General features: G+C 40.6%; 1 protein-coding gene across 3 annotated transcripts in view; it reads left to right on the forward strand.

Annotated features, from left to right (window-relative positions):
- The window catches only part of FRMD4B (FERM domain containing 4B), a 307937-nt gene that overhangs the window by 63542 nt on the left and 219308 nt on the right, over positions 1-25087 (forward strand). The window contains exon 1 of one of the 3 annotated variants that reach the window (XM_070576837.1): positions 18581-18889. The exons of the other annotated variants lie outside the window; for them this stretch is intronic. The gene's annotated coding sequence lies outside the window, so the exon portion shown is untranslated. Of the gene's footprint in view, positions 1-18580; positions 18890-25087 lie in introns of those variants that run through there. 3 annotated transcript variants of the gene reach the window in all.

Genomic DNA, 25087 nt, shown 5'->3' on the forward strand with positions numbered 1-25087 from the left:
GCCAAGGATGGATTGAAGATGCGCTAAACTGATTGGCAATCTCTTCTAGGATTGTGGGATTTATAAAGCTGGAAGGAGCCTTACAGATTAAGTTCTCCAAACCCTCACTTATTTTGCAGATGATGAACTGTAGCCCTAAGAGGCAAGGGGACCTGCCCAAGGTCACATAGCTGTTGTACAGCAATCCTATAACTTGAATCAATCTCCCAACACCAAGATGTTTGCTTTTTCCTTCAAACGCATCCTTTTGGTCTAAGTTTAAAAGCTGCTTCCTCCACAAAACCTTTCCAATCCTAGACTAGATGGATTGCTTTTGCTATAGGCTTTCCTACCACCCTCTCTTTCTCTGTTCATAGTATTTTATCCTGACTTAAGTGCTTGTTATGCAATCCATCTGCCTCACTAGATAGAAGCCTCTGTAAAGGCAGGAAGCTTGTCTGTCTTGTTCATTATTGCCTCTCACGTGACATGTGCTTAATATGCCTAAATGGTGACTAAATGCATGACTAAAATAGCACATGGGGTCTGCAGCAATGTTCTGGTGTTTAAGACAATTGAGCTGTATAGTATTGGAACCTATCTTTCAGTTGTAATTCTTTGGGTTTCACCATGATGAACAGTTGCTGTTGTAACCATACATGTAGTATTTAAACTTGTAGCTTTGGGGACAGAAATGTTTGTAGATGAAGTACCAGGAAACACATTTCTTTCTTCCTTTCTTATTAACTTCAGTTTGCTAGAACAGGTTTCTGTCACAGGTACTCAGTAGTCCCTAGCAGGTATATGAGCTAAGACCAGACTAAAGATGAGAAAGCAAGAGGAGAGCAAGTAATTCAGAACATTGTATAAATTACTGGTGATCTTTACCATCCTTTGGGCACTTGCATTTTAGACAAGAACTTGGACAAGGGAAGTGAACCTCTAATTTTTGGATTGTGTAGGGAAGGTGGGAAAAGAAGAAGAGAAGTTGTGCGGTAGGATGGGAGAAGGGGCTAGGGAGATAAGATGGCCTAAGAGCTAAGGCTTGGATCAATATTTTGCTGGGGGTGACAATAGTAGGAGCAGCCTTCTCTTACTGAATTTGATAGGCTTTCTCCATCTTGACTAAACATTGCATAGCATCACTCCTTCAAACCTCTTGGCTAAAGCTCATTTGTTTTTTCACCTAAATTTTCGTGTCACATTCAACAGTGACAAATTTTTTCATAAATCACATTAGTTGTATTAAACTGAATATTAAAAAATTCTCTGTGTGCCCATGCAGATAGATTATAAACCACCAGTTGAATTTTCAACAGATGCAAAAACATAAGGATGTTGGAGAAATGGAAATATATGTACTTAGATGCCTATAGGAAAGAAGACAGATACGGCTAGAGAGGCAAATTAAGGTTAAGTCCAAGACGGAGCTATGAGAGCCATTCCAGGCGTTTGTTTGGGTTTGCAAGGGAGAATCATATTCCCATCTCTCCAAGTTCAGAATGAGGAGTGAGATAGAAATCAAGATATGAGCTCTACTGATGATGAAGCCACATTGTGGACTTGAAGCCAAGATGGTCTTTGTTATGTTCCATGCCCGTATCTGGACTTTGGAGCCCAAACGTGGGAAGAGCTGATGGAGGATAGTGGACATTTACCCACTAGTTGGATAGCAGATTGCAACTTGCCTCACCCCTGTCAAGCCCAAGAATAGGGCAGGGAAAATGTGCATGCTTGCTGTAGGTATGCAGTTTAGGAAGAGAACAAGTCAAAGAAAGCACAGGCTGTTATGTTAATAATTGGTCTTCTCCCATTCTCATCAGGTAGATTACTCCTGGAGAAAGGGTCCCGAAGTCTTTCCTCCAACCTCCATCTCTTTTAGGGAAGATCCTTTCTCCTCTACTTAGAATCATAAGTAGAGTTAGTAAGCACTACCCATCAATATGGAAGTTAGATCCCAAGTTGCTCTTACTTCTTTCAGATAAGGTATGCAGAGGGAATTAGCCAAAAAAACAGTTCCCCAAAGGCTCACTTCAGGGCTTGAAAATACTAATACAGCCACCAGTATGCACCAAACTCACAGTCCTTTGGAACTCTACTCCCAATGTGCCCAATATGGCAATGCCATGACCATTGACCCATAGCAAGCCCCTGTAAGGCATCCTCTTAAAACTCGACAGGTAGTTTAAAGTAGAACTTACAAAATAATGTCTTTCTATACAAAATCCTGTTCCAAGGATTAGAGCCATTTGAAATGAAAAGCCAAACCAAACTAGTACGTCCTTGCAAGCTCATCATGAGCATGCTCCAATAAGAAATATGCATCTTGGCAAAACAATAGCCTTCTCAATTAATGTAAATATGATTTCCATAAGGTACTGTGCCGTGGTGCCTTCCTGATGCAATTGCAAGAAGCCTCCTTGGCTGCACTGAGAAATTTTATTTGCTACCATAAATAATAAACTTGTTTTCTGCAAAAGTAACCTCTTTGGGGAATACAGATCAGAAATATTCCCATCATCTTGGCGTCTTTAATGTATTTTGCAGCTGAGTGTCTTGGGGTATATTTCAACAAACCTCTGAACTAGATTTTCTGATTCTGTCCCGCAGAGAATCGTGCTGTACTGCTATTAATCTGAAAGGTTTGCCGCATCACAGCAATTTGGTGAAATTATAATTGAAACATGGTACTTGACCCTGAGGGGACCATGGAGAAAGGGATTTGCTTTGGTGGCTTCTCATGCATCATTTAAAACCTGCTGCCACTGAATCAAAGTCTCGCTTATATCCTCACTATATAAACCCTTTACTGACAGCCATTTCAGCTGGCTACAGAATACTGTGCTTCTTGCCGCTTCTGTCATTTTTCTCTATTTGTCTGTCTTTATTTTTTCATAAATTGGATTACTCTGATTAATAATAGGATTATGAAATAGGAGCTTGTTATGGGATTCTCATGACTATCAAGCGGAATGTAATTAAACCATAGTCATAATTGAGGAAAAGACTTTTGGAATTAAAGGAAATCGGTGACATTCACTTATTAATTTCATGGACACAAGGTAATAAACTGGATTAACCTGGGATTACCGGTTATTGGAATCCTGAGAGCCACATCTAAAGCAGAGATGAAAGGGATGTATAGTTTTAGCAATTTCTAAGAAAATAGGCTCTGTTAAATCATTTGGGGGAGTGCTTAAGAACATTTCTTTTAAAGCTTGTTTACATTCTGAAGTTGTTTTAATTAAAAACTGTCAGTTTCATTGAATCAAATTAACCCTCACTGCTTCTTCTCCAGCAATGGCTGCTAGCTGTGCCCCAGTATTTATTTTTCCTTTTTTCTAGCTGTAATAGAGCTGGACATATGGCCACCCAGAATAATAACTATATTTCTCAGCTTCCGTGCAGTGGTTGTTGCCATGTGACTAAGGTCTGGCCAATGAGATGTGATGTATGTGATTAGTTTCTGGGTTGTATCCTTAAAGGCACTGGTGTCTGCATCATCTCTGTCTTCTTCCCAGTGGCTGGAATGTATATGTGCTGGTGAAGTCAGAGCAGCCTGCTGAGAAGAGAAGATGGAAGCTGCATGGTAAGGATGGCAGGAGAAACTTGGTCCTGATGATTGTAGAGCCACCTTAACTGGTCTAGGACCACTTTTGCCAACTCTTCTATGAGGAAGAAATCAACTTCTTTCTGGGTTAAGCTACTCTCTTTGAGGGCATCTTTGTTATAGCATCTAATCTGATTTCTTACTCAGCTTTTCAAACCCAGACTATACAGGTCATTGCTCTGTATTAACAGCAAAGTTGAGTGCTTTCAGTAGCAGATAACAGATACCTGGATGCACACAGGCTTAAACAATGAAGCAAATTTTTAACTCTCAGAACAGTAAGTCCAGAGGTGGGGCAGGCTCGGGTTGCTTGATTCAGTGACTCAATAATATCATTAACGACTCGGCTTCCTTCCCCCGTCCTCTGCCATCCTTGGTATTACTTCATCTTCAGGCCGGTAGCAAATATGGGTACTTCAGTTCTGAGCATCACCTCCAGACACCACGACATTCATAGGAAAAAGAGAGATGATTTTTTCTGTGGCTGCCTCTTAGGAGAGCAGAAAATTTTCCAGAAGCATCTTGCTTCCCCAGCAGTATTCCAGTCATGTTTCAATGGCCAACATGGAGTCACATTCCTGCTCCTGTTACTGACAAGGAGAATGAAATTACTCCTAGGCCAAACACCTCCACCAGTGGGGCTTCAGTAATGTCTGTATCTCTGGCTACATAGGGGACAAGTTGAGATATGAATAATATTGGGTGGAAAAATTGAGGAAATGGATGCTGGGTAGACCACCAACAGTGTCTACTACAAAAGGAAACACTATAAAAGCATCTGAAAAGAAATATGTTGGAAAAAGTATATATTGGGGATTTGTTTCAAAATAATATGGGAAAGGGGAGGTGGGTGGGGTATAGACAAAACAAGGCTATCCATGAATTGACAATTGTTGGAGTTCATGGGGGTTCCTTATACTTTTCTCTCTGCTTTTGCACCGATTTGAAATTATCTGTAATTTAAAAACAAAAAAACTTTAAATAATCCAAGCAAAGCAACTGAAGAAAAAGTAGCAGGAGAAATTTGATCTGTTTTTGTGTTAGCCATAATGGTAGCTAACATTTACTGAGTGTTTGCTCTTTGCCAGGAACTCAGTTAATCAGTTCAGAATGGCTTTAGGCCAACAGAATTTATTTTCTGGTGTGACTGAAACTTTCAGAGGTGGCTTTAGGCCTAGGTGAGTGCATCTTTTGGTTGTGCTTTCTTCCACATTGGTGTGCTCTCTTTGCGCAGGGGCCTAACGGCTCCTGCCTGGCTCCCACTTCTTCAACATCCCAGAGGAAAGAGCACTCTCCTTTTAAGTAATTGCAGCAGTAAGTCCCATGCCAGGATCCCATTGACCCGAGATGGATCATGTACCCATATCTATACCAGTCATGACCAGGAGCATGTGGTGCTCTGAGGGACCAATCATGTTGTACTGCTGGAGGTAAGAGTAGTCTCTCTGTCTCTGTCTCTCTCTCTCTCAAGCACCGTGGCCTAGGAGAGGCTGATTATTCTAAGAGAATCAAGGATCTGTGCAAAGGGCAGAAGGCGTGGATATTGGGTAGACAAAATAACAGATGACCATTGTGCTTATATTATTGCATTTATCCCTGGTGAAAACCCTGGACACATACTGTTATTACCCCATTTTACAGATGAAAAAACTGAGGCTTAAGAGGTCAAGTGACTTGCCCATCACATAGCTGGTAATAGTAGACTAGGATGCAAACACAGGAAACTATTGGTGCCCCTGGGCCTACCCTGGAGGTTGTGCGGACAGTTGTCATACACACTGACAAGGCTATTTGTGTCTTTCGCCTGAGAGCATTCATTCTCTAGCCACAGGAGTGAGCTCCTTCTAACTGTGGGACCGGCCAGACATACAGAAGGGAGAGTAGACATCTCCAGGAGTGACCCTCAACCAGTGAAGGATGGTAGCTGTGGAATAAACCTGCAGCTTCCTTGCCCCTCCTGGAGGAAATTCTGAGGAATGCTCACACAACCTCTCAGAGGGTTGCCAGTGAGAGTGGGCCCTGGTTATTCACAGCTGTAACCTACTGTGTACTGGCTTCCTTCCTTTCCCTGTCTTGCTTCCTCACTCCCCTATTTATGCTTCTGGGAGCATTTCCCCAAAAAACTATTTGTCCCTAAATCCTTGTCTCAGGGTATGCTTTTGGGGAAACGCAACCTAAGGACATCAACCTTCAGCAAAATATTGTAACAATTAATAGGGACAATATAGATAAAGCCTCAAAGGAAGGACAAAGTCACTGGAGCAATCATTTTGACTATTTTCCCTCAAGGTCGCCTATGAGAATATCCACATAATTTATCATCCAGGTGGACACTTTTGAGAATGAAAGCAGGTGCTATATTAATTACTCAGGGACAACAGGTGGGAACTGGGACTATCCCTGGAAAACCAGGATGTATTGTCACCCAACAGTCAGGACTTCAGTAGAAAAGGAATTCTCTATACAAAGGAATTCTAGCCCAAACACTATAAATACCCAGTAACTGTTTCATAATTTCCTATTTTTGTGTATTATCCTTTCTTTAAGTGGAGGCTCACCTGTATTGTATCACTTTAGTGCCTAAAAGGAGTAATATCAAACTTCTCATTTTCAAGTTAGCAGTGACATTGTCACTTACAAAGAACTGACAAGGGACATCGCACACAGGGAGAAGTGCCCTAGATCTAAAACGATGAAAAGAACCCTTCAGACTCCTCCTGGTAGAGCAGAGAATTGAATTTTGAGAGTAAAAACTTCAGATGTAGAAAGCTAATACCCAAATGTGATGCGTTTGAAAGAATATTAAGTTTACCGTCCAAATAGTGTTGACTGAGGTAGCCACTTCTCGCAGTGAAATAAGCATCGTAGCATTAGAGCTCCAGTAAGAGCTGGAAGGAGCCTTATAGCGTCTAATCTCGTGGTTCCCAAATGTGGCTGCCTTGCTGGATCATCTGGAGGAGGTTTTGTAAACATGCAGAGAACTGGTCCTTACCCAGAGAGGTTGCACCTGGCCTAGAGCAGGGGTCAGCAAACCGTGATCCCCAGGCAAGCTGGCCAAATGCAGCCACGGTCATTCATGCACATATCATCTATGGCTGCTTTGACCACACAATGGGAGACGTGAGTCTGAGCGGTTACAACAGAGATCACATAGCACGCAAAGCCTAAAATATTTGGTATCTGGCCCTTTCCAGAAGAACATTGCTGACTGCTGGCCTAGAGGAATCTATATTTTAAAAAGCTTTTCAGAAGATTGTGATGCACAATCAAACTTAGGAATTACAGAAGACAATTTGTGCCCTTTATATGTAAAAGGGGAGGCCCAGATAATTGACTTACCCAAGGGTGCAAAGCCAAGACAAGACTGAGAAACTTCTTACTTTACAGATGAAAAAACTGAGGCTTAAGAGGTCAAGTGACTTGCCCATCACATAGCTGGTAATAGTAGACTAGGATGCAAACACAGGAAACTATTGGTGCCCCTGGGCCTACCCTGGAGGTTGTGCGGACAGTTGTCATACATACTGACAAGGCTATTTGTCCTACCACAGCACCCTTTCTCTCTAACAATGATCCTAGCTTCTGTTAAAAACCAGCCTCTTCACTTGACCACTGTGGAGCTCACTGACAGCAATCAGTTCTCTAGCCAACAACATTTGATGATGAATAATACAGTGAATTGGCTCGTCATCTGGCATCGTAACTTTCCTGCATGCCAGAACGCCTTCCCTTTGCCACGGGCACCATCTGGATAGAAAACCATGTGGAATTTCCACAAATGGCTTTTGATAGACATGTGTCATGAAAATCTCAGAAGTGAAAGTCTTGTCAAGAATGGGAGCGGTCATGCATCCCGAAAGAGGATCATTTATTCATTGGTTTGTTCATTCAACAGACACGTACTGGATGCCTTCCTATAAGCCAAGCATGATGCCAGGCACAGGGAATTTACTCTCTGTCTTCATGGATCCTGTAATTTGATGAAGGAGGCAAACAAACAAACCATAATACTAGGTAACTAGTTAGCTAGATAAGTAGATAGACAACTGCAGTTGCCATGAGTGTTATAGACAAGACACAATACAATAGTAACAAACAAGAAGCAACAGTTACAGAGTGATTGTTATGCCCTGGGCCCTCCTTTACATGTTTTATATTACTGACTCATTCAATGTTCACAATAGGCCTGTGGTGGTAGCTGTTGTAATAACCCCCATTTTACAGATGGGGAAACTGAGGCACAAATTGGTTAATTGGCTTGGCCAAGGTCACATGGCTGAGAAATGGTGAAGCCAGGATTTAAATATACACAGTCTAGCTCAAGAGTCCTTAACTGCTGTGTTTTATGCCCCCAGTAGAGGGATGCAGACCTAAGAAAGTACCCTTTAAGCTGCTCTGGTGCCTTTTGCAATGCCTGGTTCATACATAATGAATGTATGAATGAATTAATGAAAGTATGGATAGATCTATATTCTTAAGAATTGTATCTGGCGTACAGTGAACTGCAGTGAGTCCTGCATTACCCATCCTCGTTTTTTTCCTTTCTGAGTGTTTGAGCTATTACTAGCTATTTCAGCCAAAACATTGCTGCACTCTCATGTGAAAGGTGGAATGTAATAATTAGAGCTCATTAAATCAGTTAAATGATTCTGAAGTAGGAACCAGAGAACCAGAATTTGCTATTTAGTATGCACTGAGAATAGTAAAAATAAGAAATCAAACTCTTACAAGATTCTACAAGAAAAAAGGCACTCCATCATAAACATAAAAGCACTGAAGATGTATTTATTGTGTTTTCTTAGCATACAAAGCATTGTGCAAGAGTACACATGTGTTTAGGAAGAACTTAAGGGGCCAGCCCGGTGGTGCAGCGGTTATGTTCGCACGTTCCACTTCTCGGCTGCCCAGGGTTGGCCGGTTCGGATCCCGGGTGCAGACATGGCACTGCTTGGCAAAAGCCATGCTGTGATAGGCATCCCACATATAAAGTACAGGAAGATGGGCATGGATGTTAGCTCAGGGCCAGTCTTCCTCAGCAAAAAGAGGATTGGCAGTAGTTAGCTCAGGGCTAATCTTCCTCAAAAAAAAAAAAATGAAGAAGTTAAACTGATTGAGATTCTGAGAAAGTGTGTGTGCCCTAGAGGTTTGAAAGGATCAGCTTCTTCTGAGGTTACTTTGGGGGAATCAGGGAGCAGGCGCTCTTCCAACCAATCTAAAGTGACATCTTTGTGAACCTGATGCGGTGGGTCTTTGAAACATGTTAGAGGGCTTTTTGTCACCTAGTGGAAGAGCCACGCTCTCCCCAGTTAACAAGAACAGAATCCACCAGGTGCACTGTCTGACTGCAAGGATGCTTCTCCAGGCTGTCTTTAAATCTTAATGGCCAACTTTGGTCCTCTCAGCAATTAATACCCTGAAGGTGTCCAAGTGCTTGTTCAGCTCTTGGGATATTTAACTCATGTGAGATGAAAAGGGAGAATGTCTGCTGACCAAATATTCTTTGAAATCCTCAAACCTTTCACATGGTTAGCCAGCCCATCCAACATCCACATGGAGGAAATTTCATAGGCCTGCCCTACTCTTTGGTGAAATTCTGCTTTTGGGCCCAGTTTAAACGTGGTCTTCTCAAAAAAACCCATGCTGAGTCATCTCAGACTAGGTTAGTGAAGAGGAGCAGAATATGCCAGCCCAAATTATGACTGTAGGAGTTCAGGACATACCACCCCAAGATATGCTGCTTAATATATTGATTATTTTGGGGGGCAGCAGATCCCGGGAGAGGCTCTCTCTGAACTGCCCTTATCTGTCTAAAGACAGATATTCCAGAAGGAACTCACTTGTCATAAATCTCCTTCCCAAGGGTTTCCTCAACCAAGGAAGATCAATTCATCACGGGAGAGGAGGCTGGGGGTCCACACTATGTCAGGCAAACTCTGTCATCAACTGTCATACCTCTCATCTATTTTTTAAGTGTCTTCATTTTTCCTAAAAATCATGTACTTTCCCCTAAGAGGTTTACCTGCCCTCTTCCCTTTCTGTATTAGGATGGTATTTAATCCTGAACTCTAAGCCACCTTTTTGAGCTACTCATTTTTCCCTGGCTATCTCCCATGTATCCATGAGATATATGTGTTAATAAACTTCTGTTTTTCTCTTGTTAGTCTTGTCTTATATTGCAGGGGTCTCAGCTAAAAACTCAGAAGGCCAGAGAGAAAATTATTTTTCCTCCCTGACATGAATCTTTCCTATGTTTTTGTATACTTTCATAGTATAATTTGCATCATCATTGTTTAATGTCCATAAGTCTAGACTATATCTATCTAGTTCACCATTGCATACCGGCATGTTGTGTGTGGCTCAGTATAGAAGTCTAAGAAATGGTTGTACAATGAAGAAATATACCCCAGAAACTAATGGACTCTATTTCACACCATCTATGAGAGCTTTCTGGGGCTCTAGGGTGTAATTCTTATTTTTGGTTTGATATTTGTTTATGAACTCTCTTAGTTTAAGTTCCTCCAAAGCAGAACCTGAAACAAGATCTTGGGTGCAGGAAGCTAATTTGGGAGGAGATTCCAGGAAGCCTGAGAAAGAGATGGGAGGAGTGAGCAAGGGGAGGAGACGAAGGCAAGAAAGATGGCCTCTATGGGCAACTGGCATTCCTCTCTGCCAGGACCCTGAGGCCCAGAGACCAGGGTGTTTATCCACTGCTCCGTCAATGAGGGTTGCCCCCTGTGCTGTTACCTTCCCCTACCCACTATGGAGGCAGAAAAGCAGAAAGACACACTGTGCAAGCATGAAGTGGGAGCTGTCAACACTGCCAGAATGTCCGCCTAAGATTCAAATCAGGGAAATGTGAATTGGAGGGGGAAGGCGGGAGGTGGGGGGTGTTGGCATTGCAAGTGTCTGGCTACTAAACCAGAAAACGTCTTCTCTAAACACATTTTCTAATCTAGATAGAAATGGTAAACTGTGCTTTGGGAGGAATTAAGTGGATTATTTTTAACAAATGTTTTTAATGTAAAGAAAAAGCATGCAAGCCAGGTTGGGGCCTTAAGGCTTTATGAAATAATACTTTATGAAAAAAAGTGGCCCTGGGTTTTAACCCCTCCACCTTGGCATGTTACCGTTTTACTGGAGTGCAGTAATATCAGCAGTGTGCCTAACAGGGCATCCCCCTATTACCCACGTAGATGTTCCTTTGTGTACCTGTCAAAGGCTGGTAGAAACAGTGCTGCTGCTTACGTCGATCGATACTTTCTTTCTCTATCTTGCTTTTCAGTAGCGCTTATTTTCTCTTTTCCTTATTACGAAAGTAAAACATGTTTATCCTGGGAAATTTTGAACATATAAGTAAGAGCACGGAAGGAAATAAAAGCCATTTATAGTTCTCTTACCTGGATAAAGCCATGGTACCCTTTTTGTGTATTTCCTTTTGGTGCTTTATCCAGGTGTTACAAACATGAAACCAGCTGTTCATATCATACTTAACATTTATTTGGGAGATTTTTCTATATTGGTAATTATGGATAAACAATTGCCTTCTTTCCCTCTTCCTTTCTTCCTTCTTTTCTTCCCTCCTTCCCTCTCCTGCCCTCTGGTCCTTCCTTTGTTTTTTAAAAATAGTTTTAACTTTTGTCTAGTTACAAAAGTAACACATGTTCACTGTAAAAAAATGATACATATGTATAAAAACACACACAGATGTACATATACGTATACGTATGCGTGTGTGTGTATGTCTATTAGAGCACTCAGAAAGAACTTCTACCATCTAGAGCAGGAATCGGCAAACTTTTTCTCTAAAGGGCCAGATAGTGAATATATTCAACTTTGCAGGCCATGCAGCCTCTGTCGCAATAATTCAACTCTGCAGTGTGGTGCAAAAGCAGCCATAGATAATAGGTAAAAGAATGAACGTGGCTGTGTTCCAATAAAACTTTATTTATAAAAACAGGCAGCTAGCCCAGGGACTTTAGTTTGCCTGACCCCTGCTCTAGGATAAAGAATAATAATATACTTTCAAAAATACATGTATTTTTTTTTTACAAAAATGAAATCACGCTACATAAGCTGTCTTGTATGTATTTAAATATTTATTGACATCTATTATGTGCCAGCTCGTATACAGTGGTGCATACAATAGTGAACAAGACTGACCAGACCCTGCTCTCCTGGTGTTTACTGCAGGAGACACATAATGAGCATAATAAGAACTCTGAAACTCATGGGGGCTGTGATAGACAAAAATCAGCATTGTGGCGTGTTATAACTTTTGCAACCAATTCCCTATTTATGGGCATTTAATTTCCTTAATTGTTTCTATCATAGACTACTCTGCCATAAATATTCTTGGGATTAAATCTTTATTAAAACCATCATTTCTCACTTAGGCTAATTTCCTTAGTGGAATGGAATTGTGGAGTCAAAAGGCATACAAATATTTTCTGTCTTTTGTTAGGCATTCCCAAACTGCTTTCTAGAAAACTTTTGTCAACTTACGCTTCCACCTGGGCTGACCTTTTTTTCTTTTCCTTACTTTCTTTGTGCAACCAAATTGAGTTTCGTGAATTGACAATGTAAAATGAAAGTGGCATAATTCTAAGCCAGGAAACAGAAATGAAGAGGTAGGGCATCATTGTGGGAATGAAGCCCTCTTTCAGATGTTTTGTTTCTGGGGGCATCTTGTGATTTGATCCTTAGATAATAGTTAGAAACAAATCTCAGAAGTTCTTTAGAGCTAGCTGACACCAGTTATTAACTGCCTTCACTGGGTGCCAGAAACTGTTAAGCCCTTCACGTGCATGATCTGAATTAAGCCTCAGACCAGAATGCAACTGAGAAATGGCAAATGGCCCGATGATGGTGGAACAGGACCGTGACTGTGTCTTTTTGACCTAGAGTAGAAATCTCAGGCTGGCAGCCCTGGGGCCTGTTTTCTTTGTCTCACACTGTGGGCCAGCACAGTATGTCAAAATTCATTGACATAGTTTCAAACATTTTAAAACTGGAAAATGTCACATAAAATCCACCCTTAAAACTTTGGAAAAATCGCAAGATCTGGGGTCACATTCCCACGTGCTGACAGTTGGGTGGGTCTGAGAGTGGTTCCTTCTACACAGGGGACATGTGTTGTGACATGATATTATTGAGCTAAGATTAGGGACACTCATAAATTCATCCTCCTTCAAAGCAACAGTAACTTTATTATTGGGACCCCGCAGGGAGTTGTGGGAGAATGCGTGTCTGCCTCATCCAAGCCACTTCTTTTATTTACTTGCTTGCCTGAGTTTGTTGCCCCTCTGTTAACCGCTGGGCGATGGGACAAGGCAGAATGGAGGAGAAAGAGGCAGGTGCGGTTCCAGCCCACCACTGTGACCCAGCTGGGCCGGACTGTAGGGGACACTTCAGATGCTTGCTTAGGGGAGGGTATACCAAGCTGTTGTGGGGACAGCCTGTAAAATTACTCTTGGTTTCTGAGCTTCTGCCCCTCTCCATTTATGTCCATCTTTTTCATTTTTGCCTTATTCATTGTCTAAATTTCTTTTTAGTCCGTGTCACCACACGCTTCTTTGCCACACGGTCTCCCTACTCTATCTCACTTCAGAAAATGGACTTGGCCAGGACCAAGGGTCAGACTGTTGTCTACTTTTCTTGGTTCATCTCTGCCAAATGCCACATCCCACAGCCAGGCCATGTGCCATCTCTCCCATACTCAGAGCCCAAGTGCAGATGCGTCTTCTGCTGGGAATGGTTTTGACATTTGTTTAGATCATAGCTGTCTGTGGCTAGAGGGCAAACTGGGGCTCTGACAGGCCTAGTGTCTTTGGGAGCCAAAGCTTGGCTATCTCAAGTCTTCACTTGGTGATTTCTTTATTTAGAGCTGTATTGTAAAGAGAAGAAATCACTTTTACCTATATGTGCTTCCCATACATCAAGGACTGTACTGCATTTGGGGGTGCCAGGAAGGAAACTTAACCACTATGCAACCGGCCTGGCCCCTGATCATGTTATATTTCTATTAGACAGTCCTGTTGTAGAGCCCTCACTGACCAGATGCATCCGATGTGCTTCTTTGCGACTTTGCTATATATTTGTTACACACACACGCACACACACACATATTCTCAGTCTCTCCAACTAGATATAAGACGGGACTAATGTCTCATTACTGTGTTTCATCACTCTCTACCCAATTGCCCCTTTTACTGTTAGAGATCCACTCTGCGTTTGGTAATGACTTCTTCGTTCATTTAACAAATATGTATTGAACTTATAGTCTGTGCCAGGCTCCCCTGGGAACTTGATAAACTTTAGCTCAATACTTGGCATAATCCCCAGTCACCCACGAGGTAAGTGGCAGGAAACAAGATTCCACCACTCTTTTGTCTGGCTCCAAATCATGTGCCCTTTCCACTTTTGCTTGCTGATCCTGTTGATATTGCTTTCTTCTGGCCCAGCTGCTCCCTAAATCCTGTCTTCTGAATCTGTATATTGGAACTTGTTACAATGCTTGTTAATATTCTATCTTTCCCAGTATACTTTGTGGGAAGACAGAAACTATTTCTCTTCTGATCACTTTTGCATCCCTGGTACCCTGCACATGCCTGGCACCCAGTTAGCAATTAGTAAATATCTGTTGAACATGTGAAGGAATAAATAATGATCCCTTCTTCCTCCCACCATTATAACATTCATGTTGAATTCCATTTTCCTTGAGAGGATACAAATTGGAATAAAACTCTATAGCCATTTCCTCAACAACTGTAATATTGTAAACATTCACTTTGTATTTTATTTATTTAGGGCTTCATTATGCAAAGCTGAAATCCATTTATGTAAGAGTCTGGGGAGGAAATCTCTCCTCCCCTGCTGGTCTCTCTGCACGTTATGTTATCTCAGACCAACACAACAAAACCAGCCACCTGTCTTTTGTCAAAATAGAATGTGCATCCTCATAACAGCTGTGTGCTAGCTGTTGCCAGGGTTTTGGTACAAACCTAGGCCTGTTGGTTTTTTTTAATTATCTTGGCATAACTTACTCACTATGGAAGTGTCTGAATGGATCCCAAGGTGCCAAGACCACCTAATGGTTATAAGACAGTAAGCCATCTTGCCCACCAGAGAAGTAAGGCAGTCTGGCATGGAGAGAGGAGCCCTGAGATACAAACCATAAGGAATGCTCACTGATCTCAGCTTTGCCACTTACTGTCTCAATAACCTTAGATAAGCCATGACTCCTTATTGTTGTGAACCTTAGTTTTCATAGCTTAAAATTGAGGACATTAAAATAGATCAGAAAGGACAGCAACATGGCAAACGTACCACCCTGCTGTTGCCATCTTCCATTGCAGACATTGCTAATCAATCACAATATCCTTTCCCACTGATCCAGGGTGCAGCTTCATAAACCTGATCACAGCACTCCCTATAGCTGTCACCCATCAGTCAGTGATCACTGCCAGGCCAACACTTCTTTCTTTTGTTAGGCAGGGTAGGAAGAAGAGATCACAGAAGGATAGTAGTTTTTATTCTCAAAAGTCTTTCCTGCGTTACCTGGAAATCACCACCCTGGTCATGATGACATCACCAATCATGGTCTGAGATGACCCTGGTATGGAAAGTCACTGGAGCCCTTCTGGTTCCTGGCAACACTGAGGTGGCAGAGTTCTGAATGGGCTAAGACTTCGAGGGGATTGGCCAGGAGTCCTATTCCTTCTGAAGCTCTGCTAGGGAGTCATCATGAGGACCTGGCTGGGGAGGGGGCGACAGCCTTGTTTTTTGGGACATCACCCAAAACTCTGAGATATTTGCTGGACTGTGGGGATTTCTTCTTAGTAGTTAGAACGCCAGACTGTGGCTCCTCAGTTAGCTGTTTAAATTTGGGTTTCTCTGGGCTAGTTTGGTTTAGTGAAAAGCCCACTGTGAATGACTTTTCATGGCAGATATGCTGTTAGCAGAAAAAAGCCACAGAACTGGTTTGCTTTTTTTTTTTAAAGAATAAAAACATATGCATGGACAAATGTCCGAAAGGAAATAATCACGAATGGTAATGTTTATTGAGTGTCTGTTAGCTGCCAGGCACTGTATGAAACGCTTTGCAAATTCCATCCCACCTCATTTTCATAACAACCCTACGAGATAAGTGCCTCTATTATCCCTGTTTTACTGACAAGGGAACTGAGGCTGAGGGAGGTTTAGTAACTTTCTCATGATCACAAACATAGGAGCCAGGATATAAAGCCAAGTGTATGACTTCGAAAGCAGGCCTCTTAACCTCTGCATCATTCTGCCCCACCCAAAGTTTGAGAGTAATTATCTCAGAGTTTTGGGATTAGAAGAGATTTAACAGTATTTTTTCTTTCTGCTTTTCTAAGTTTTCCAAAATTTCTACATCTACCTTGTATAACTATTTTTATTCTTCTTTTTTTATTGAGGTTTAAATATTGGTTTATTAACATTATATGAATTTTAGGTGTACATCATTGAATTTTGACTTCTATATAGACTACGTTATGTTCACCACCAAAAGTCTAGTTTCCATTTGTATAACTGCTGAAATCAGGAGGAAGAAATCTTAAAAAGAAAGAAAAATCACAAGACTAAGATTCCGGAGTCTGAATCAGAAGATGTAAATTTAATACCCAGCTCTTTTTAACTGGCAGTCTGACCTTAGTCTGATAATTTCACTTGTCTGGGTCTTGGTTTCCTTTTCTATAAAATGTGGTCATTGGATTCAAAGATCTATAAGATTCCTTCTAGGTTGGAGATTATATACATTTATTTCAGTGGGGGTTAGGAAGTAGGATCTAGTAGATGTATTTGTCAGCTTTTTTTCCTCCTGGGAGGTGACGATTATTTAGAGTAGAAACTCTTTTGGGACCACATGGTATAAAAAATTCATTGTGTGAGTGTTCTGGAAGCAAAATAAGCTCCTTTTTGTTAGAACCATGAGTTTCTCAAAACAAATGTGTTAGAACACAATCTTGGTTGTCGTCACAGGAGTCTTCGTGGATAACTTGGCCTTTTATGTATAGTCCATTTCTGTCATCAATGTCTGTCTGGTTGTCTAGTCTACATTGATTGGTTTTGTGCTGTTGAGGTTGTAAAGGAAATGTTAGAGTTAAAATACATGGTGTTTTATTAAGTTGGTTGCATATATAGATCTTGAGAGGCCTTGAGGTGATAAAAATCTGAGTTATGCATTGCATTAAGCAGAGTTATATAAAGCCTGTTGAATATTAATTCTGTAATGATTCACTTTACAGTTTTATGAGACCAGATATAAAAAGTACTGGGAATAATTGAGCCCATGGTCTATAAAATGAAGTCTGGGGAAGAGAGAGTAATTGGAAATGAAGAGAGCAAAACTTTTTCCTTCTTTGCTGAGGTCTAGTTCGTTCAGTCCCAGCGCCTTGTGCAAATTCAGGCCCGCTAGTTTCTTAAAGCATTAGATGAATGTATACTAAAGAATACAAAATTAGTAAAATGTGAATATTTTCTACCATATTATTGTTTTCATTATTTTTGGTTTAGCCTCCAAATATGCTTGATCTTGATAGTCTGAATACTTTATAAATCCTTTTCCAGCTTACATTTTTCAAAGTTGCTTCTAAAATAAAGCAAGTTCTTGCACATGAGAAATAAAATTATTTATATATCTTACCTCTCCAACTGCCCTTTGCAGAAGTTATGCAAATGGGCAATAAGCATGTAAAGAGATGCTCAACATTATTAGCCTCAAGGAAATGCAAATTCAAGCCACAATGAGATACCACCTCCTACCTATTAAAATGGCTAAAATTAAAGGACTGACAATACCAGGTGTTGGTGAGGATATGGAACAACTGGGACCCTCATCCACTGCTGATGGGAACATAAAATGGTAAAACCACTTTGGAACACAGTCTTCAATTTTTATAAAATTAAAAATACCCATATCATAGAATCTACCCATTCTACTCCAAGGTATTTACAGAAGAGAAATGAAAATATGTGTCCATACAAAGACTTGTACTGGAATATTTATGCAGCTGCATTCATGATAACCCCAAACTGGAAAAAGTCCAAATATCCTTCAGCAGAGAATGGATAAACAAATTGGGGTATAGCCATCCAACAGAATACTATAAAATAAAAGGAAACAATAAGAAAGGAACAAACTACTAATATATGCAACAATATGGTGTATCTCAAAAACATTATGCCAAGCAAAAGGGACAAGATTCAAACATAGTTCAGACTGTATGACTCAATTCATCTGAAATTCTAGAAAAACCACGCTAATATATCATGACAGAAAACAGATCACTGGCTGCCTGGGACAGAGGAGGAGGTGATGGGGAGGATAGAGTGCAAAGGGACATGAAGGAACTTTTCAGGGGATAGAAATGTCCTATATCTTGATTGTGCTATTAGGTATAGGAGTGTATATATTTGTCAAAATCCAATGAACTCATCACTTAAAATGAGAGTATGGGAGTATTTTATTGTGTGTAAATTATACCTCAGTAAAGTTGATTTTTAAAATGCCTTTAGCCATTTCTCTCTTGTTGCTTCATTAGCATTTCTAGAAGCTGATCTTCTAAGATCTTGATTCCAAATCAAGTTTTGGTATTTCCTCATTGTGAGATCATGAGTCTCATATATATAAAAGAGGTATAATAACTACATGTGGCCAACCTTTTGGAATTGTCCTGAGAAACAAAAGAAATGATGAATATGTAAAAGTAAATTATTAATCATGGTACTGTGCAAAAAAATGGCTGTCACTACCATTCTGCAGTTCATTCTGCAAGTCAGAGTGAAATTACTTTGAGATGGGGCCCATTTAAAATTATGGTTAGGAAAAAAATAAAAATAAAATTGTAGTTAGTTGATCCTCTTATCTGAGTCCCAAGTTAACTCCCCATATTGAACGTCTGGCAGGAGCACAGAGTATCTCAGCAAATTTCCTTAGCACTTTAAAAATATCCACCTGCCTCAGGCCATGTGACACACCGATCAACCCACTCAGACTCTAAGCCGTCACTTCCAGCAGTGACAACCGATCGTTCCCCCAAGTCAAGACACATTCTATAAGTCGTCTTAGCTTGTCAACGAGGTTCACGTTTCCTTTCACATCTCCAAAGAATCGTCTATTTTCAGAGCAGTGAGCTCTGTGTCGGAGACGCTCACCTATTTGTGGGGTAATGATGAAGATATTCATAGAGAGAGATATGTCTCTTCTGAAAATTAACAACTTGTCTTCCGGGCAAGAAATTGAGTTTTGACTCTGAATGGACAAGGAGCATTGGAAAGGTGGGTCCTGACTTAATCTAAAACAACACATGCATTCATTTGACAAAAAGTCACTAAGTGTCTACTGTATGCATTGTCCTGGGCTCTGGGGATTTAGCAGTGAAAAAGACAAGCAAGATCTTGCTGCTCGTGGAGCTTACATTCTAGTCGGGGGAGGAGCAGCAATCAAATAAACAATGTAATTTCAGGATCATTCAGGAAATAAACAGGTAGAGAATAACACAAATGCAGGTTGATACTATTTAGGATACAGTAGTCAGGTCAGGGCATGTGTGTTGAGTTGGAAAGATGAGATGGAGCCAGCTATGTGACAATCTGGAGAGACAGAGATCTAAGCAGTGGGGACAAGAAGTGAGAATGGGCTTGGCAAAGTAAGGAAGGAAAAGGAGGCCAGTGTGGGGAGACTGTCATGAAACCAGCTTTGAAAGGTGGAGAGGGGATGGAGTTTAAGTTTTATTCTGTAAAAATCAGAAGATGCTGAAAAGTTTTAAGCAGGGGAGAGATATTATCTGATATATAAATATGGCCACTATGTGAAGAAGGGATTGTCTCATGGGTCATGTGGGGAAACTGATAAGAAGGCTATTGAATTAGTCTAAGGGAGAGAAGATAGTGGCTTGGACTGGAATGATGGCATTGGAAATAAGGATGTATGAACAAATTGAGGGGATGTGTTTTAGAGGTAGTTCTGCCAGAGTCTGATGAATGGGAAGTAGGGTGATGAGGGAAAGGAATACATGGTTTTATGGCCTGAGCAACCCAGAGGTGGTGGGAGTCTTTCATAGGAGACCACCCGGAGTGATCGGTTAGGGTGTTTGCATCCTTTGTCCGCCTTTAGCGTGGTGACTGAATTACCCTGAAGATTGGATAGCAGTAAGTATTTGTAAACATCCTGTGGTGGGAATTCTGGTTGTAAAGACCCTTCTGTGATTCTCCAGACATGCTAATAAGTGGGTGTTGGAAATGTCGTGATCTTCTAATCACAACCTTCCTTTCCTAAAGCCATTTTCGGTAGACACCAATTCAGGGCAAGATCCCAGCCCTTTCTGGCTTCTGTTGTTTTTTGCTTATATGTCACTGTTCGTGACATGCTCACGGCAGGGGAAGTGCTCTGAGGAGTTGACTTTTGCTCTGCGAGACTTTCTGGAAGTTTGCCTATTTTTGTTAATTATGGCTTGGGAATTACTTTGTCAGAAATTTTGAAGCCCAGAAGTCTAAAAAAATTACAAGGTATTATTAAATATTTAAGTATTGCTAATTTCTCCATGTGGTATGAGATTTTGGCTGAGATGGGGTCTTTGGGCTGTTTAGTTCCATGTTTACCATCTTATATAGAGTCATAGATCCAATTTTGTCTATGCAAGCAAATTTTAAATTTTTTCAAACAATCTGTTGGCTAAGTATGCGTCGAAATTTTATTGTTTCTTTTCTATTCACGGAGAGTAGAGTAGTGAACTTAACACTGGAATAGAATCATCTCAGATTGTGAAAATCTTGTTTGAGTAACATGAGAAATGTTATCTTTTAAGATGTTTTGGATTATTTTCTTTTCCATTATAAAAATAATATAAGCTTATTCTAGAAAATTTGGAAGGTACAGGATAAAAATCAGCCATAGCCCAATCACAAGGAAATCCATGACATGTTGAAGTTTCTCATAAAATATAAGAGCTGAAAGGGACTTGTTCAATTATCTAGCCCAACTTCTCATTTTGCGCCTGAAGAAACTGAGGCCCAGGGTAGTGGGGAGTCAAGAACCCAAGTTTCCTCACTCCCAGTTTTGAACTGCTTCTCTGATGTCTTATATGGCTTCATAAGCACTTGGGGTCTCAGTGGAGGCACAAGCATATGCTCCACCCTCTTCTTCAGCAAAAACTGTGACCTGTCTTGTCACTGGGCATACGTGTGGCTCCATCTGCCCCCTGGTGTTTGGGAGGCTGTATGGTATTAAAAAAGGATGGCATTAAATTGCCTTGACTTTGGTGAATATTTCTCAAAGAATGATTTTTGGACCACATGCATCAGAATCATCTAGGGTGTTTGTTAAACATGAAGACTTCTGTGCCCCGCCCCAGGTTTGTGGAATCAGAACCTCTAGGAGTGGACTGGGAAACTGCATTCTTAAACTCAGAGCCATAAAAATAATACTTTTGTCAATAGGAATAAAACTTCTTATACTGAATCCTTCGAATTGTCTAATCTATGATAGATATATGATAAATAGATGGTAGATAGATAGATAGATATTTGTAAATGGATAAAAAGTTTCTGGCTATATGCTAAGAAACTGTTAATGGTTATCTTTTGAGAGTAGACATGGGGTGAATGGGCAAGTAGGGCCTCACTGTTTTAAGCCACTTAGAAACCTGGATATGGAGAACATAGATGTGTTTAAAACTCCTGTTATGCATATTCCTGCAGGTAGGGTATTTTCTTTGAGAGACTAGAAATGTCTACATAATAATATTTATTTGCTAGTGTGTGTATGGCCAATGGGAGAAAGGGAATACTCCTTTGTTGATGTAAGAGGACACAGAAGGAGCAAGGGGGATCAGGGGAGATCTAAGTTACCTCATTTATTCACTCACTCATGTATTTACTCAACAAATATTCATTCAACACCTACTGTGTGCCAGGGACTGTTTGAGGTGCTGAGGTTGCAGGAGAGAACAAGTCAACAGGATCGCCTGTTATGTAGAGCTTATGGTCTCTTATGGGAAAACACCAATAAAGAGTGAATCAGGATAATTTCAAATGGTGACAAGGGCTGTGAAAAAATAAAGGGGCTATGCCATTATGAATGATATGAGAGCCATTCTCTGCCAGGGAGGAATGGTCTCTCTGAGAGATGACATCTGAACTGAGACCCTAGTGGCAAGAAGAAACCACCCATGTGCATATCCGGGGAACAAGTTTCCAGAAAAAGGAAGCTGCAAGGACAAGGGTCTCAAGGTAGATTAGCTTGGGATGTTTAGGGTACATAAAACCAGTGTGGCTAAAGCTTAATGACTAACAGAAGATACAAGATAAAGTTCAAGAGGAAGACAGACAGCCAAGCCACATACCGTAATCACGCCACAGGAAGGAGTTTGGATTTCATGCCAAGCGTAATAGGAAGCCTTAGCAGAGCCACATTCACGGAGGGGTGAGCCAATATCTTCAGATTTGTGGTTTTTTTTTTTTCAATCACTTAAGTGCTTGAAATTACATAGAAACCTAGAGTAAGTTTTAAAAAGATATGCAACTACTTCAAGTGAAAAGTTTATTGAAAACCATAAAAGAACTAAAGAAATGGCAAGATATACCATATACATGGAAGGGGAAGATCGATTTCATAAAATGTTGATTTTTACAAAAAAGTATAAATTCATTGCTGTTCTAAGCAAAAATCCAGCAGTATTCTAAAATGTGAGTGGCAATATAAAAATTCAAGGATCTAATACGGGAGTTTTGAAAAAGAAGAAAAAGGAATGAAGACTTCTCCTAGCTATCAAAATTTATTATAAAACCATAGTAGTTAAGACACTGTGTTATTTGTGAAGGGGTATTGAACAATAGATCAATGGGACAGAATAGAGAGCCCAATGATGGGCTGACCAAATATGGACATTTCTATATGATACAGGAGGCATTGGAAGTCAAAGTGGGAAACATGGAGTATCAGGAGTAAATGGTGTTGGAACAACTGGTTTTCCGTAAGAAAAAAATAATCATATTCCTAATTCACAGTTTGTACAAAAAAAAGTTGTGAGATGAATTAAAAATGTAAATATAAAATGTAAAAATTTAAAACCTCTAGGGAGGAATATAGAGGATGTTTTTATGCTCTTAGGGTAGAGTAGATTTTGTAAGCTAGAAACACAAAAATCACACTCGAGAAAGACAAGGCTGATGGATGTGACCATATTAAAATGAATAACTGCACAAAGTAGCACCATAAAATTAAAAGGCGAGCGACAAACTGATAGAAGATATTTGCAACCCCAAATAACGAAAGCTAAGCTTCTGGAATCTCTAGCAAATTCCTACAAATCAATAAGGAAGACTCAAACTACCCAGAAGAAAAATGGGCAGCTTCTTAACAGGTACTTCCCTGAGGAGGAAACGTGAATGAGCAATACAAATTTGAAGAGGTTTCCATATCACTAATATGATCAGGAAATGCAAGTTTAAAGTCACAATGAGATAGCATTTCACGCCTGTCTGAGTAGCAGAAATTCAAAAGGCTGACAATGAGACTTGGCACAGACTTGAGCTAAACAGGCACCTGGGAGAGCAAGTTGTCATTCCCTAGTCAGACTTAAAAATGCACATATTCTACAATACAGAGATTCTACTGGAGACAGACATCGGTAGTGTTTCTCAAAGAAGGGGCTCTTCGTATTTTTTGTGGGACAAGTCTCTGTCATTCGGGACTCCATGCACTGCAGGTTATCTAGCATCCCTGCCCTCCACCCCCAACTCACAAAAAACTCTCCCTCATTTCCAAATACCTGCTAGGAGGGCTAGACTGCCCCAGTTGGTACCCACCAGAAGAAAGTCCGACACATGCGCACACAGGACTGCCACATACGAATGCCTAGACAACCTCTATAGCTGAACGGAGAGACCTGGGCATCAAACGAGAACTGTGAAGGGTGTGCACTGGAGCATCCTTTATTATGACCAAAAACTGGACACTGCCAAATAGCCTTCATTCCAGAAACGGAAAATTAAACTATGATATAGTCTCAGGATAGAGCTCTATACGATTAGATCTGTATGGGGCAAAATGAAAATATCTCAAAAAACTGTTGAGTAGAATGTAATATATAGCATGATACACTTTATAAAAAGTTTAAAAACCACAAGACTATAGGATATATTGTTTTGGATACATACACACATACATGCATGAACCGGATAGCCATCAAATTCATAATAGTGGTTGCCTCAGAAGAGGAAGGAAGAATTGGACTTGAGAAAGTAGCATTAAGACAGGGGTCTTAAATTCTGTGTGATTCTGTCTTTTAAAAGAGTAAAGGCAGGATGTGAAATACATACGAAAAACAACAGCATTTGCTCGTTTTGAGCAATGGGTACATGGACAGAAGTTTGTCACACTGTGCTTTGCATATTGCTCTGTTTTCGCCCCTACTTGGGCTGTTGAGTGGAGAGGGGATGGGATGAGTGGAAGGGTGAGTATGGGGCGCAAGGCAGTGCTGGAAGCAGAGTCCAGTGTCGGAGGAACCAAGTGAGGACCCCAACATCCCTGCCGATACCGCTTTGAACTCCAAAGGGATGTGACCACTTTTTTGCTTCATTTCTCTGTCACCCAAAGGTTCTTCTTAGAATAACACTTCCCCTTGTTGCTTCCGCTGTCTTCCAAGTTTTGATATTGTCATCTAAGCAAGCCAGGAATTTGTCAGCTCCTCAGTTTTTTGGCGGAATGAGACGTTCAACTGAAGTCTAAACAATTTAAGTCCTTCCCATCTCCATCCCTGCAAATATGCTCCTACACTTCTTTTTTGTTTCTGAGTTTTTTTTTTTTTATCGTGGTAAAATATAATAACATAAAATTTACCCTTATAACAGTTTTTAAATGTACATTTCAGCAGCACTAAGTAATTCACAATGTTGTGTAACCATCACCACCATCCATCTCCAGAAGCTTTTTCATCCTCCCAAACTGAAACTCTATGCCCATTAAACAATAACTTTTGGTTCCCCAGTCCCCTCATCCCCTGATAACCTCTGTGCTACTTTCTGTCTCTATGAATTTGACTGCTGTAGCTACCTCATACAAGTGGAATCATGCCGTATTTGTCCTTTTGCATCTGACTTATTCCACTTACCTTAATGATTTCAAGATTCATCCACATTATAGCATGTATCAGAATTTCTTTCCTTTTTTTTTTTTTTTTTTGGTGAGGAAGATTGGCCCTGAGCTAACATCTCTTGCCAATCTTCCTCTATTTTGTATATGGGACACCACCACAGCTTGGCTTTCACAAGTGGTGTGTAGGTCTGTGCCTGGGATCCAGGCCTGCAAACCTTAGGCTGCCAAAGTGGAGCACACGAACTTAACCGTTATGCAACTGGGTGGCCCCAAGAATTTCATTCTTTTTAAGAATGAGTACTATTCCATTGTATGTATATACCACCTTTTGTTTATCCATTCATCTTTTGATGGATACTTGGGTTTTTTCTGCCTTTTGA

The sequence above is a fragment of the Equus przewalskii genome, chromosome 15 (assembly GCF_037783145.1).
Source record: "Equus przewalskii isolate Varuska chromosome 15, EquPr2, whole genome shotgun sequence".
In the NCBI taxonomy this organism is placed as follows: Eukaryota; Metazoa; Chordata; class Mammalia; order Perissodactyla; family Equidae; genus Equus; species Equus przewalskii.